This window comes from Leptonychotes weddellii, chromosome 1, assembly GCF_054177405.1.
Source record: "Leptonychotes weddellii isolate Sample4059 chromosome 1, ASM5417740v2, whole genome shotgun sequence".
In the NCBI taxonomy this organism is placed as follows: domain Eukaryota; kingdom Metazoa; phylum Chordata; class Mammalia; order Carnivora; family Phocidae; genus Leptonychotes; species Leptonychotes weddellii.
In genome coordinates, this window is record NC_138369.1 from 138,354,522 (window position 1) to 138,369,655 (window position 15,134).

The 15,134-nt window shown below is 39.2% G+C and overlaps 1 protein-coding gene and 1 long non-coding RNA gene across 7 annotated transcripts in view; one reads left to right on the plus strand and one right to left on the minus strand.

Annotated features, from left to right (window-relative positions):
• The window catches only part of LOC145715926 (uncharacterized), a 220,580-nt gene extending 205,956 nt beyond the window's left edge, over positions 1-14,624 (minus strand). The window contains exon 1 of the long non-coding RNA XR_014138215.1: positions 14,371-14,624. This is a non-coding gene — a long non-coding RNA (uncharacterized LOC145715926). The remainder of the gene's footprint in view (positions 1-14,370) is intronic.
• Positions 14,625-14,746: 122 nt separating this feature from the next.
• Positions 14,747-15,134, plus strand: part of ZBTB20 (zinc finger and BTB domain containing 20) — a 764,927-nt gene continuing 764,539 nt past the window's right edge. For 2 of the 6 annotated variants that reach the window (XM_081796727.1, XM_081796734.1), the window contains exon 1: positions 14,761-14,873. The gene's annotated coding sequence lies outside the window, so the exon portion shown is untranslated. Of the gene's footprint in view, positions 14,874-15,134 lie in introns of all 6 variants that reach the window. The other 4 variants (XM_081833672.1, XM_081833682.1, XR_014138210.1 and 1 more) reach the window with 3 other exon arrangements.

Genomic DNA, 15,134 nt, shown 5'->3' on the forward strand with positions numbered 1-15,134 from the left:
GATCACAAGCAGGGGGAGTGGGAGAGGGAGAAGCAGGCTTCCCGCGGAGCAGGGAGCCCGATGCGGGGCTCGATCCCAGGACCCTGGGATCATGACCGGAGCCGAAGGCAGACGCTTAACGACTGAGCCACCCAGGCGCCCCTGTGATATGCCATTTTCAATAATGACAGCTGAATTCTTTCTTTCAAGTGTAGGATGTCCTACAAGACTTCGTCCCAGGCAGCAGAAAGAACAGAACAGTTTATCAAACCTATTATTTTCTCCTGCATTTAATTTACTTACACTAGAGACAAGAGAATCAGCCAACAACTTCCTTAAACCACTACTATGTATTCATAGCACCACATGTTCTGCTGGCAAAACTTTTCATCCCTTGGTTCTTGCACAAATAAAAATCATACCTGGAGGTGAAAAAAATACCATGGAGAGGAAGAGTGAGAAATGAGAATGAGCCAAAAAAGTACCAGGTAAGTGTATCCTCAGCTGTTTGAACTCCCACCTTCAGCCACACCCACCTTGGGGAATAGAAGCAGCGGGGTGGGGTATTACCTCTCAGCCTTCCATCTCCACACTACCTTCTGACAGAACACTAGAGGCTCATTTTATATAAGTTTACAGAGTAACTCTACAAGGCTTTAGTTTTCCTCCAGTCTGTGATGTTTTAACATTTCAAACTATTAATCTTTAATAGAAAAGATAAATCAAAGGCAGGTTACCTTGGAAGGATTTTATTTAGCAATATTCTTAAATTACATCTCGTAACTTTGATCCTTCCCTGGAAGTCTATACCTGAATCTGGAACTTTCACAAAATTTTAAAGCTTTAACTTTCACTTTTAAAACACTCAATAAAGAAGCAAGAAAAGCAACCATGTATTTTTTAAATGTATGTAGGATCAAATTACTTGTACTATTTTTTTCTAATTAATAAAAAGAAGAAAAATTGCATAAAAGCAGAGACTATCCTATCCAGTATGTCCTTTCATTAGAATTAAGGGCCTCTATCAGCCACCACTGCATTTCTGCCCTTTGAAAGCCATGCTAATTCTTGCATTTTATGAAAGGATTGGGAGAAACCGTCATTCCTACCAATTTTTCCTAAAACATGATTTATTCTCTTCTAGCTTTTGTTTCCAGAAAAACAGACATTGCTTCTTTCTCTGTAAGAAATGCTATTGCTATAAATCTCAATTTCCTTCTCCCACTGGAAAATATTACCTAATCTTTTCATACTCTAAATAAAAGTTCCGCTGCTAGTGCTCAAGAAGTTTAAAATGTTATTTTTCTAGTCTGTGTGTCTATGGCAGGAGATAGGACCAACTTCCATCTAGAAGTTAAAATAGAGCAATTGTAGATGTGATTTGGAAGTATTTTATAGTACACAGCTATTGTTTGGCCTGCTGCCAAACTGGTCTCTGCCTGTGAAAACCCACACACTCTCCTCTTTCAGTCTAGTGGGGCCTAGATGAGCCTGAGACAATGGAACTCTCCAATGGGAAACTCAATTCAAAACTTTTGCTGGAACAATAAATATGCATTCTGTCCCATGGTTGTGTATATTACCTTTTCCAGTATCCATCTCACTTGTCACCTGTTACATAGCAGGCATTTGGCTTGGATGGGACCTTTACCACCCCCAAATCCAGACATGGCTCCTGATTAGTATAAGCCAGTCAGAAGAATTCCTATCCGTCTAGCCTGAGATATTGGTTCCAGGATGGGTGATGATGTAAGCTAGTCCTCACAGAATGAAATGCAGGATTTCCATCCAATAATTGAGGGGAAAGATTTGTTCTCTTACTCTGAATGATGTGCTATGCATCCGTGAGGCCTAGAACCCTAAGAAGGACTAAGAAAATCCCAGAAAGTTTGATTGAACCACATCCCAAACTGCACTACATCTGGACTTCTATCTGTTATGTGATCCAGTACATTTATTATTTAATCCAGTTTATGCTTAAGATCATGTATGCCTGAAGTTTTCATTACCATCTCTGCTGTTACATGGAGATAGCCCACCTGAGAATAAAGCCAAAATGAAGAAAAGAAGAGCCAGGAAAGAGAGCAGGAGAGACTGATTGCTGATAACAGCAAGGAGGTTCCTTCTTCATATGTAAATTAATATAGTATCCTTTCTTATTTAAATTGATTTGAGCTGTGTGTCTTCTCGCAAATGTGGACTCCTGACTAATTCAGCAGTGTTTCTGATTTCTACAGTTTATTGGCTCCCAGACTGGATTATTAGTCCATTGAAAGGGCCATCATAAGAACTGGATTTGAAAATAAAACAGAGATGAAACAAATATTATGATCTTTCAGAACTAAGTTGAATATAATATAACCTTGGTCAGAAAACCTTAATTTAAGTTGTTATTCAGGCAAAATCACCAATTTGCTACTTTAAGGGATAGTACAGAAAAAGTTCAAAAATGGCTTAGATAAATTGCATCACCCTCTCAATATCTCATTAGGTGCTCATTCTATATGCTCCCATTGGGTGATTATTATCTATTTTATACTCCAGCCTCCAAAGGAGGCTCAAGGCTTCCTCTCTCTTCACCACCATGATGAATAAAGAAAGACCGCATGAATCAAGGCCAACAGCTCTGCTGGACTCCAGTGCTAAGGGATAAAACTTCCCATATGAAACAAGAGGTTTGACATTGCTACGGCTTCATTCCTCTCTCCGCAGTTATCTTTTTGTAATCTCCTCTTTGGGTGCTATCTTCACGGGGAGATCCTATTCTGGACTTTTCTTTTCTCCCATGCATCTATTATTGTCACAGGAGTTTTGGGCTCTTCTTTCCAAGAGTTTTTCTACTCCCATCACCCTTAGGCCCCCTCACAAATGGACAGAACATCAGAGGAGTCAGACAAGAAGGCCATAATCTCAATGATTAAAATACAGGCTGGAAGAGAGAGAAGCTGTATTAGATGATATTTCAACCAGACTATCAAAAAGTATCTCATGAATCAATTTAATCCCATAATAAAGGATATCTCAACAGTAACCTAGATGTCAGTCACAGTAAACTATTTGACATTCCTCGAGAATTCACTGTACTTTTAAGCTTGCTGAGCCTTAATTCTTCATCTGTTTTAATGGAGATAATAATTGTACTTAACTCATAAAGCTATGGAAAAATTAACTGTATATATAGTCCTTAAGCATACAGTAAATATTAAATAAATGTTCAGTTTAAGGCATATCTCCACCATGCTCCTTATTAGATTGCAGTAGAATTAACATGCTTCTTTCAGCAGACTGTGTGATAGGTAGACTATTATGGACTATCATAGACTACATGAGGGTAGAAACTCATGAACGTTAGTAATTTGTATATATGCACATAATATTTAGCAAAATTAGGAGGTTCTCAATAAACATATGTTCGATACATAAATAACTGAATGTTTAGAGTTTAAACTTTGATTGGCTATGAGGGAGAATGCCTTTACAGATATTTTAAGCCATAAACAAATCATATTTAAATCATCATATGTGAATTCAAATAACATTGTAATAATGTGATAATTTTCAAGATTTGTGCTTTGCATTCCTAACAAATTCAAATTTTATATCATCTCTGATTTGAAGGGTAGGTGGTATGGACAACAAAGTATGCAAGCACTGATCCAGTATGTACAGATTAAAGTAAATCAGAGTGTTCATAATGAGAATCAGGGAATAGGCCTAAATGCCTTTCCTTTTCTTTCCCTTGGTCTCTGGCCCTCTCTGAAGAAACACAAATTTATCTCAGGCATATGTACTACTTTCTTACACTACTGATGGGATGTCTGAGGATTGACAGGAAGTAGAAGAGCTAGCAAGGATTGTGATTCTACGCTCCTGGACCTTTTATTTATAAGCAACCACTCATTTGCTTGTCCCCCAAACAAATAATCCCAAGTTTCTGAGAATAAAACCACTTATAGCAAGTGTTTAGTTCTTACAGTCTTTCAACAGTACCAGTATTTCAATGAAATCTTTCAACAATTTTAAATCTTTAGGCTCTGAAACCAGCTTTCTCCCTCCCAGAGTGAGCCTCTCAGCGCCACCCGCAATGACAGAGTTGGATGGATCCACTGAAAATTTTTCATTCAGAATGACAGTCCAACAGTCTCACAATGTTGAACATTATTTGCAAAGTGTATAGCTTACAAAGGCTTGAAGGAAATGGTAAAACTAGAGGGCAAGGAAACAATTTTTCATGATGACTTATTTAAAAAGTAGGAAAAAAAGATCTTACCTTTTGGGGGGTTTATGATCTCTAAATAGGCCGAGAAAATCAAGTTAAACATTATGTGCTTGCATATCCTTAAACAACCAAGTTTATTGTGTATCTGTAAAAGGTGCTGAAAATAGGCATCATATTTTCAAATAGCCAGTCTTCAAACTGAAAAGTTTATTGTCTTTTCCCCCTGTGGCTTCTGTACTTGCCAAAGATTTTTATGAGGATAGCTGTTTAAACCTGAATCTCAGGAAGGCATCCTGTTTTGAAACTCAAAATGAAGGGAAAAAAAAGAAAGAAAGAAAGAAAGAAAGAAAGAAACTCAAAATGTCCTTGGCATTTAGAATATCATTCATTTAGGTGCATTTCATAAACCTGGAAACATGAAAATTCTACCTAAGATGTTCAAGAAACAATGGAGTTACTAAAAAGAAGTTTTAAACCAATCTTCTCTGGAGATTTAATACAGAGCAGATTAATTTTCTACACAAATAGTTTAGAGATGCACAGTTTGAAAAAAAAAAAATCTCTAATTTCCTTTCTGCTTTTCCCTATCAGGTGATGACTTTAGTATTTCTTTATCTAGAAGCATGATCCCCTTTCTGCAGGGTTCACAAAGATACTGACCTCTGTCATAAAGTCATATTTTTTTCAAGAAATAAACAAGTCACCAAAGGTCTTTTTGTTTCTTTCTGCAAATTAAAGATAGACAAAAAATTAAATAGCTTTCTCTTAGAGCGTACACTTCCGAATTTGCAAAGGGAGACAAAGAAGTCCATGAGCTTCATGGACTTTCTTCTGGCTCTAGCTTCCTGGCTGTGATTCTGGATTAGACACCAATGCATTTTCCACTGGGCTGTGAGAGGGATGTAATTAATCTTTGATAAACTGAGCTATTTCCAGACTTTTGCATGGTTTTGATTATCTTAAAAGAACAGATTTTAGGACTGTTCTCTATGAAACATTTAGCAATGGAGAAATCCAACTTGCCATCTCTACCTCATCTACCCTAATGTCTACACCTTAGGAACTAGTCCAGAAATCCTTGAGCTATAGAAATTGAGTGGCTCAGTTTTTGGGTTTCGGAATTGCTATATAAAAAAGATTTACTCAAGGGCTGTTGCTAAGATTTAGGAAGTTATGTTTAGACTATTAAATTGGATTTTTAAAATGAGAGCCCTATATTCCTTGGGCTTTTTTGAGAATATAAGGTTGAGAGTGGTAAGAGGCTTTCCATGATAGGATGAATATTTATCCCTCTGCCAGCGAGTTCCATAATCTAATCCTTATAACCTCTGAATGTGTGACATAATAAAGGAGACTATGTAGATGTGATTAAGAATCTTGAGATGGGAAGATTACCCTGGATTATCCAGATAGCTCAATATAGTCACAAGGATCTTCATAGGAGGAAGACGACAAGAGGGTCAGAATAAAAACAAGATCTTAGAAGTAGAGAGAGATTGGAAAATGCTATGCTGCTGGCTTTGAAGATGGAAGATGGGACCATGAGCCAAGAAATGCAGGTGGCCTCCGGAATTAGAAAAGGCAAGGCAATGGGTTTTCCCCTAGAACCTCCAGAAGGAACAAGGCCTGTGACAACCCTGATTTTAGCCCACTGAGACGAATTTTGGACTTCTGATGTCCAGAACTGTAAGATAATAAATTTATGTTTTTGAAGCCACTAAGTTTGTAATAGTTTGTTACAAAAGCAACAGTATCTTCCCAATGTATACCAGATCTATGGACATTCCTTAACTCTAAAATGGTCCACATGTCAACACTGAGGCATTCACTGAACAATGGAACCTCAGAGAGGAAGAACTTTACTGGGTAAAGCACATTTAAATGATTGTTCTTTAGCATTGTTGTAAATTTTCCCCTAGCCAGAAATGTGATTTATCTTGGGACAGAAATTACAGCTGACCTTAGGACAGTGAAGAAAATAATTTCATTCCTTACTTGATGATTAGGACACAATGTTTGGAGGAAACGGCTTGTTCTGGCCCAGCAAGTGGATGAGGCAAGAAATATTTCTGATGCCACCACCCATCCACTGCATAAATGCCAAGAGTAAACTCTCATTCATTTTTTTTTTTTTTTTGAAAGCTCTCTAGAACAAAATCACTGTAAGATTTGAAGTCCAGACTTCTGGGTCCAGAGATGATACTAACACAGGGAAAGGGGTTTGTACACCAGGCCTGACCCCTAAGAAACCGAAGTGGGACCAGCTGTAGTGACATACGTGTTAAGTACTAAAGCATTAACTACCTTAGAGAGAGACCCATCAGTTTTTACAAAAACGCTGGGTAGAAAAAAAAGATTCAATAGAAATCTTCCCTAGTGAGTAAATCAGATATTTTGGTCATGATAAAGTCAGTAGGAATGACTGCCTTGACTTAATAATCATCTCTGAGAATCTTAGACTTATCATTGGGACATCCTGAATTGGAATGAAGGACATCCTTACTCTATTAGATGATGATTATGAATATTTCATTTGAATATTAAAGGACAGGTAACCTGATTTTATAAGCTCAACGTGGTAAAGTGATATATATTATTCATAGGGGTTCCAGTTATGATGGAGTAACTTTTATTAGACTAATTCTGTGCCAGAAACAACTATAAAAGCTGAATAAACTATAAATACATAAAATATCTGAAGACAACTAATGCAGACAGAGTTTGAAGGGCTATGATTCCTGAGAGAAGAGAGGCACAACAAGGTGAGCTCTAAAGTCAATCTGGCCTTTTTCCTGAGGCATTGGCTAGCTCACAAAGTGGAGGACAGAGCCTGAGTAGAGAGCTACAGGAAAGAGGACAGGGTTTGACTCTGCCAAAGTGGTTGAAACTTCAGGGGCAGAATTTCAGAGAGGAAGGAATGACCCACATAAGGCCAAAACTATGCATTCCATTTACCTTGAGAATCCTGTGAACTTTTATGCTATATATATACATACAGAGAGTAACTTGAAGAAATCCACCAGAAAACAGCAGCTATGAGGCTAGAGCTGAGCAGAAATTTCTTGCATGGGAGCAGAGGATGGAGTTCAAAGATTGCTAAAATGGAGAACCTGTAAATACCCAGGCTTTCATTTGAGCCCCCAGAAAGGCTCTGCCTATGGGAATAAATATGCCTCAAAGGGACTTCTTTTTTTTAAAGATTTATTTATTTGACAGAGAGAGACACAGCGAGAGAGAGAACACAAGTAGGGGGAGTGGGAGAGGGAGAAGCAGGCTTCCTGCCGAGCAGGGAGCCCGATGCGGGGCTCGATCCCAGGGTCCTGGGATCATGACCTGAGCCGAATGCAGACGCTTAACGACTGAGCCACCTAGGCGCCCCTCAAAGAGACATTCTTGAATAAACACTAACACCAGCCTGCATCAGGATCAAAGTGATCTGCCTGCACTCTTCTGCCTACCTGAAGAAAACTTAGTCTCCATAATTGTTCATCACAATAACAGCATTCAGTAAAAAAGTATAAGACATACTAAAAAAACAGGAATGAATGACTCAAACCAAGAGAAAAACAACAGAAACAGGCCCACAGGTGTGGGAGTGTTACTTAAATAAGTATGTTTTACTAAATAAGTTTAATATGTTTAGAGTAAGAGGAAAAGCTGGAGACTTTCAGCATAGACATGACTCCATCAAAAGGAATCAAACAGAAATTCTACAACTGAAAATATCTGAAATTAAAACTAAAATGTTAAATTCCTGCCTCCAGGCAGGATGCAGAGATAGTAACAGGCCGTAACTCCCACTTGAACTAGAAAAAAAAATCACATAAATTACAGAACTGTATTTTTAAAAACATCAGAGACTTGTGGATACAAAGAATTGAGGAACTAAAATACTAGACAGAAAAGAGCTTCTCTTGGGTAAGCTGAATTTGCCAACTACATTTTCCTGGGAAGTATCTGTTGTGTCTGTGCATATACTGAGAATAAGGCCTGCCGTAGTCAGTGTGACACTAATAAAGTAAAGGGGAAACAAGTAGAGCTTTTGACATTTGTGTGATCTGGAGTGAAGCCCCAAACAATAGCTGGGAAGTCCAGTAGAAGGCCACTCAGCTGAACCTAGCACAAATTACTAACTCATATAATCAGGAGCAAAAAAAACAGTGTTTTAAGCCACTAAGTTTTAGAATAGTTTGTTATATAGTAATAGATAAGGTACAAAATTCTAAAATTCCCCAGTGTAGGAAGATGATTCAGATGTCTGTAGCTAAAGAAATTAAATTACAAACACAATTATATAAACAAATACATAAACAAATAAAATCATCTGCTCTCACAAAGAAATAGATGTGGTGCTGTCAAGGACACTGGTTCTGGCCACTTAAAGAAGATGAGTGATTAAAAAATAAAATAACACTATGTAAATTAAAAAGTAAATTTGAAAATTTGAAAAAAAATTTAATTTGGGAAAGGAATACTTTTCTAAGAAAATTTAAATTATCAAAATGACTCAGGAGGAGGTAGATAGGTATAGTGACCAAAGACTATAGAATTGAGAAAATAGATAAAGATCTATCCTTTAAAAAAAAAAAGGAATAGAAAGCATAAGTATGGTAAAAGACATAATTTTCCCAACTAAGTCTACAAGGCTAGCCCAATAAAAATCTCAAAATTAGATAAACGCTGAACAAGTTTCACCCTACTTATGAACATCAATCTCTGAAGTTTGCAAATTCCAAAATAAAAATATTAGTAAATTAAATACATTCTTTTTTTAAACAGTAATAAAACTAAAAAATTTATTTGGAAATGGAAGAATGGTTTGGCACGAGTAAATCTATCACTGCAATTCAATGCATTAACAGAATAAAGGGAAAATACCTATGGTTATTTTATACATTTAGAAAAGGTATTTGATAAAATTCAATACTCATTCATGATTTTTAAGATACAATACTTTGGAAAATATGAATATACAGCAACTGCTTTAACAGAAATTTCAGCAAGAAATAGAAAGGCACAACATCAAAAATTCAGAAATAAGACAAAGATGCACCATACCATAACTACTACTCAACATTTTGCTCTCAGTCTGGTCAACAAAACAAAAGAAGAAAAAGAAACAATAGATAACACTGAAAAGAGAGAAAAATTATCACTATTAGAAGATGATACGAGTTTTGACATAAAATCAAGAGAATAAGTGTTTACTAAGATGTCTGCATATAAACTCAATATGTAAACACAAATAGTTTTTCTACATGCAAATAATAAAAACGGTAATGGAAAAAATATCCTTGTTTACACTTGTGGAAAACAACTATAAACTGTTTTCAGTGGTAATGATGAAATTTTGTGTGATCTATGTAAATAAAAGTGTAAAATTACCAATGGACATCAACTAAGATCTACAAATGTCAAATTGCAAGTGACACAAACCCAATTCAAACCACCTTAACCAATCAAAAGCAAATCATTGACTTGTGATAATTAAGAATGATAAGCATATAGTTGGTCCCAGGCGCAACTGGGTCTAGGGACTTAAGGAAATCCCTGGGCTTTTTGCTATGCTGAACATTTATTGTTTTTGTTTATCCTGTGCTCCTTTGCGGGACTATTCCTCACAGAATCCAGTCATGTAATTTGGACAGAACCATCAATTATAGTGCCCACCTCCCTGTTGTAGATCAAATACATAATCTAGTCTCTATTAGGACCTGAAGTTGATTTTTATATTTTTTTTAAAAGATTTTACTCGAGTGCAAGTGCGCACGAGTGAGGGGGGAGGAACAGAGGGAGAGGAAGAAGCACACTCCTCCATGAGCAGGGAGGCTGACTGACAAGGGGATCAATCCCAGGACCCCGAGATCATGACCTGAGCTGAAGGCAGATGCTTGACTGAGCCACCCAGGCGCCCCTGATTTTTATTTCTGCTGTAAACTTGAGATTCAATTTCCTTTATCCCCTATTTTCCTAATACCATTTATTTAATGTCTCTTTTCTCCCAGTAATATCTGTTGATGATATGTAACATTATCAAAAGGCCATTTATGCATAAGCATGGGTCTGTTTCTGGGTTCTCTTCTGTTCCCTTGTTTGGTTTGCCTATCCTGGGCCAACCCGACACTAGTTAGTAGGTTTCTTCTTTTCCACTCTCTCTACTTTCCTTTCCCTAATATCACAATCTTTAGCCAAGTCCATTATATTTTCATTATGTAAATGAGGTTTTGGTGGAAACTCATGGCTCTGCTGTGAATTTCCCATTTAAATCAATGGCTTGGGGCAAAAGAGAAAACATGCAAGGAAATGAGTGTCTGGGTACAGGAACTTAGGAAAACACAAGCCCTTCCAAATCTAGTGAAATAATTATAAAGGGCTTCATGCTTCTATCATATTGGGGGGGGCGGGCAGTGTCAAGGCAAATTTTAAATAAGCATCCAGGGCCTGAATAACTTCTATCACACTTGGGTTAACTGGATTTATAGAACTCTCCCTTTAGCTGCTTTGGATGGAATTGTCTAACCTTCATAATTGGCATGTTGTCCTAACACATTTTGATGTTTAACTCAACTTTATTTCACTATGAAAGACTCATTTTTCTTTTAATATTTTTATCGGCTATTATCTGCTCAGGTTAATGGTGGGCACATATACAGAAAAGTGGTACTTCTCTTTGAGTAAAAAATAATATCGAGTGTATTTCATATATAGTTTTATGTGAGGAAAGGTGCTAAGTTCTCTAACACATCCTTCAAAGACCATCTCAAAAGTCACTTCTTCCATTAAGATTTTCCTGATTTCCTACTCCCCATTCCTCAAGACGTAAACAGTATTTTTTTTCTGACCTCCCGTAACCCTTTATTTATTCCATCATTAAGACACTTCTTGTTTTGGCTAGTAATATAGTTTTTTACTGTTTATGTCTAATTAGTGCCCTTATTAGAAATTAAGTCCCTTGAGAGCATAATCTACTTTGATTAACTATTGTATTCAGTATAGTGATGAGTTCAGTGTATCGCAAATATTCCCAAATTCTTTTTTTTTTTTAAGATTTTTATTTATTTGACAGAGAGAGAGAGTGAGAGAGGGAACACAAGCAGGGGGAGTGGGAGAGGGAGAAGCAGGCTTCCCGCAGAGCAGGGAGCCCGATGCGGGGCTCGACCCTGGGATCATGACCTGAGCCGAAGGCAGATGCTTAACGACTGAGCCACCCAGGCGCCCCAAATATTCCCAAATTCTTAATAGTTAGGCATTCTTTCTTCTGTATTCCCATGTTGTATATATCACATATGTACATAGCATAGTAATTTATGCCTTTACTTCTCTCCTAATACACAGTAAACTCTTTGGAGAAAAATGCCAAATCTTGTGTATCTTGAGTTTCTAAGTTCCTGGGGATTTTAAATGCTCATAAATATATATGCTATATGGAAATGCACTTAATACTTCTTGGATGAATGGATGAGTAAATGGCATAGTGAAAAAAGGAAAAGAGACTTGAGTTTCAAAACAAGTTCTGCCACTTGTGATGGGGATAAAGCATTCAAAGTCTAAGTGCCCTCATTTGCAACCTAGGAAGAATTCACTTACTGCTAGTTTGGCCTCATTTAATGCACTTTGAAACTTGAGGGAATACATACTATTTAAGATCTGTGAAGGCAACAAGTTAGGGTCCTGAAAGAAATTCCTTATAAAATTCTTCTCTAAGCCATCATCACTTTTATTTTCATTTTCTATCAATCATGCCTTCATCACCCTTGCATTCTTTGTTACCACATAATTCTTATTGTATCCCTCTTCTCAATTCTGCTAATTGCTAAACCAAGAAAACATCTTTGTTGCCCTCTGATACAATTATGGAATTCTTGCTGCATCTTTTGGGATGTTTGTACATCTGTGTGTGTATATGGGGTGAGGTGGGGTTGGTGGTTGAGGTCTGTGGGTGTGCAGTATAAATATAAAACTGAGGTATTCATTATAGACAGAGCATTCTAACCCCAGATTCTCACATCAGGAAAATTGGATATAAATTAGAATATTTTCCAAATACTTATAAATTAGAATATGAGAATATTTTACACTGCTTTCCTAATTTATCATTACACTCCTAACAAGTCTCATGCCAGTACATTGAAAAATACTTTTAAAAACTTGTTGAAAAGGATGAGTTTTAAGTAGCCATTGTCCCTTGGAAAAGTAAGGGATTAACTATTTAAACACCTTTGTTATATTTTACTGAATTTTCTCATGTAAAGCTAATTATTCTATATGGAACACTTGTTACAGTCACTACAGCACTTTTCAGCTAAGATTTATACATAAATTCTAAAATATTTTAGCTTCCGGATTCAATAGCACTTTGTACACTTTAGTGGACTTCAGACTTGACACGTGATTCAATAATTTTATAGATTCTGAGACGCTCATATTTTCCTCAAAATATAGATCTAATTGTATTTATGATGTCAAGGCTTTGTGCATTTTTTTTCACCAGAGCCAATTTATTTTGCTTAGGTCCTGCCAAAGACCCCAGTCAAAGGCAGGCATCTGTGTGCTTCCTTGTAAAATCCTGTTTTATCAAGAACCCTTCTCAGTCAGTTTAGTAAGGACCTACCGCCAGCCCCCAATCTGATCACTCTTCATACATGATCAGGTTCATCATCCTCCACCATTCTGCAGGTGATGTGTGATCACTCTGGCCTGTCTTCAGCAAGAATCCTTTTAGTTTGGTTTAGCCAAAATTTCCACTTACCCCTAATGTTGCCTTGTAGTAATTTTCCATCCACTGACCTTCACCTTGCTCCTTGGCTAAAATTCCCACTTGCCCATGATGTAGCTGGAGTTCAGCCCCATCTCCTGCTCCCACTGCAAAATTCTACCACAGTGGTCCTATCTATCTATACCTATTTCAATGGTCCTGAATAAAGTCGGCTTAACCATCTCTAACAAGTGTCATGAACAACTTTTTCTTTAATGAATGCTCTATGTCCCAACGAAGTCTAAGATAAAATTCAGGGATCTTAACATCAAATGCATGTTCCATAAAAAATATTGTTTTCAAACTTCAAATACGGTGAATTCTTTGTATGCATGGTATTTTTCATAAAGTCTCTTAATTTCTGATAAATTATTTTTATGAGTTCCCTAAAAAGTGCAACTTATTTTCACAGAAAAAAAATTTTTTTCCTTTGTATAGTGAAAGGTAATTTCCCCCCCCATCTTACCCCTTTTTAGGAATCCTTCCTGAGCATCTTGCTGGCCTTGAGCCTCATTTTTTCCCCCAATGCCTAAGTATTGGACTAACACTTGGTAAGAATTTGGCTCTGGGGAGTGCTATGTTGAGTGACAAATGGATGAGGATGAAAGTTTTATTGAAACATCTGAACCGCGTTTAATTTTCCGTGTTGCTTTATTTGTTCCTTCTAGCCCTCAGGATATTGAATTTTGTGGGCTCCGGTTGTGTCGTTGGTACTTCAGGCGTTTAGTAATAAGAAATATCATCTGTTTTTCCCGTTAGGATAATATCCTCATTTTTATTAAGGGCGACTTACTACGAACTGTTTTACACAATGTTTTTCTAAACCTCCTGAACGGACCAATTTTCCCTTTGAGCCCTGGCATTGCTTCGGCGGCCTCTGCTGACCTCCGGGCTTGGCAACCTGCAGCCTACCCCGCAGGAATCAAGTCTGACCCAGTGTGGCCTTGCGCGCCACCGCCTCGCCAGACCCTCGCTCCCGCTTTCCTCCCACCGTCCTAGATGCAGCTTCCATCCTGCTGCCTCAGCTGTCTGCGACAACGACACCCCCTCCTCCCCTCCGCGGCTCCCCCCGCCAGCTCGCCGCGCCAGACAGCGGGTAACCGCCGCCTCGGCTGGGGCATCCCGGCTCCACAGGCCTAGCGCGCTCCAGACACCTGCCTCTCACTGGCCACCGAAGCTGCCCCTCAGCCCGCAGCCCCCTCGGCAATTGGCCCTAGGCCGTCCCTCGTCATCTTCGGCCTCGCCGCGAGTCCCGCCTCCGTCGCCGGGTCATTTAAGTTTATCACAAATAAATAAATAAAGGAGGAAATAGAAATGCGTAGAAAGTAAAAGCAGTCGGGAGGGGGTGGGGGTGTGGAGGAAAAGGGGAGGAGAAGCGGAGGAGTATACAACCAAACTTGATCGTGTCGGTGCTCACCAATCATGGCTCACTCCAATCCGGTCTGACGGGCTCTCTCAACCAATAGCCTTCTCTCTCTCGGATCACTGAACAACGAGATACGATTGACCTCTCCAGAGTGGGCGAAGGTGCGGCAGAGGTGGGGGAGTGGGAAGACTGGCGACCAATCGCCTGTTAACAATTCTCTGAGCGAAGTTTCCCTTCCCCAATGGGGGCTTGAGATAGCGGATTGGGCCTCTTCTAGCCCAATCGAAGGTGGTAGAGATGAGGAAAGAAGCAGATTGGGGCGGGGACAGGAGAGAGGAGGAGGAAGAGTGCATTTTGTTTATGGGCGGCAACCTCACGAGGGGCGTCCCACTCTTATTGGCTCACTGAAGTCAAGAGTGGCATAAGAACAACCCAGTAACGGGAAGATATAGAGGGTTCGCGGCGCGAGGCACCCAATGTGGGCCTTCTGCCGAAGAAGTAGGGGCGGGGGGAAGTTTAGGAGTTGAGGAAAGAAGATTAAAGAGCGCGAGGAGGTAACCCCCAAAACTCTAATTTGTTGTGGGGCGGGAGGGAGGGGTGTGTGCGTGCGAGAGGGATGAGGCGTATGCGAGACACTGGAGTTGGGGGCCACGGGACGGGAAAGGAGGGGAGTGGGGTGGGGTTGAGGGAGCGAGTTAGAGTGATGAGCCCGCGGGCCGCCGGCCGGCCGAGCGCGCGCGCCCCCGCGCCCCGCCCCGCCCGCACCCCTTCCCCCCGGGGCGCCCCTCCTCGCGCTGGGCGGCGGCTGCGGCCTC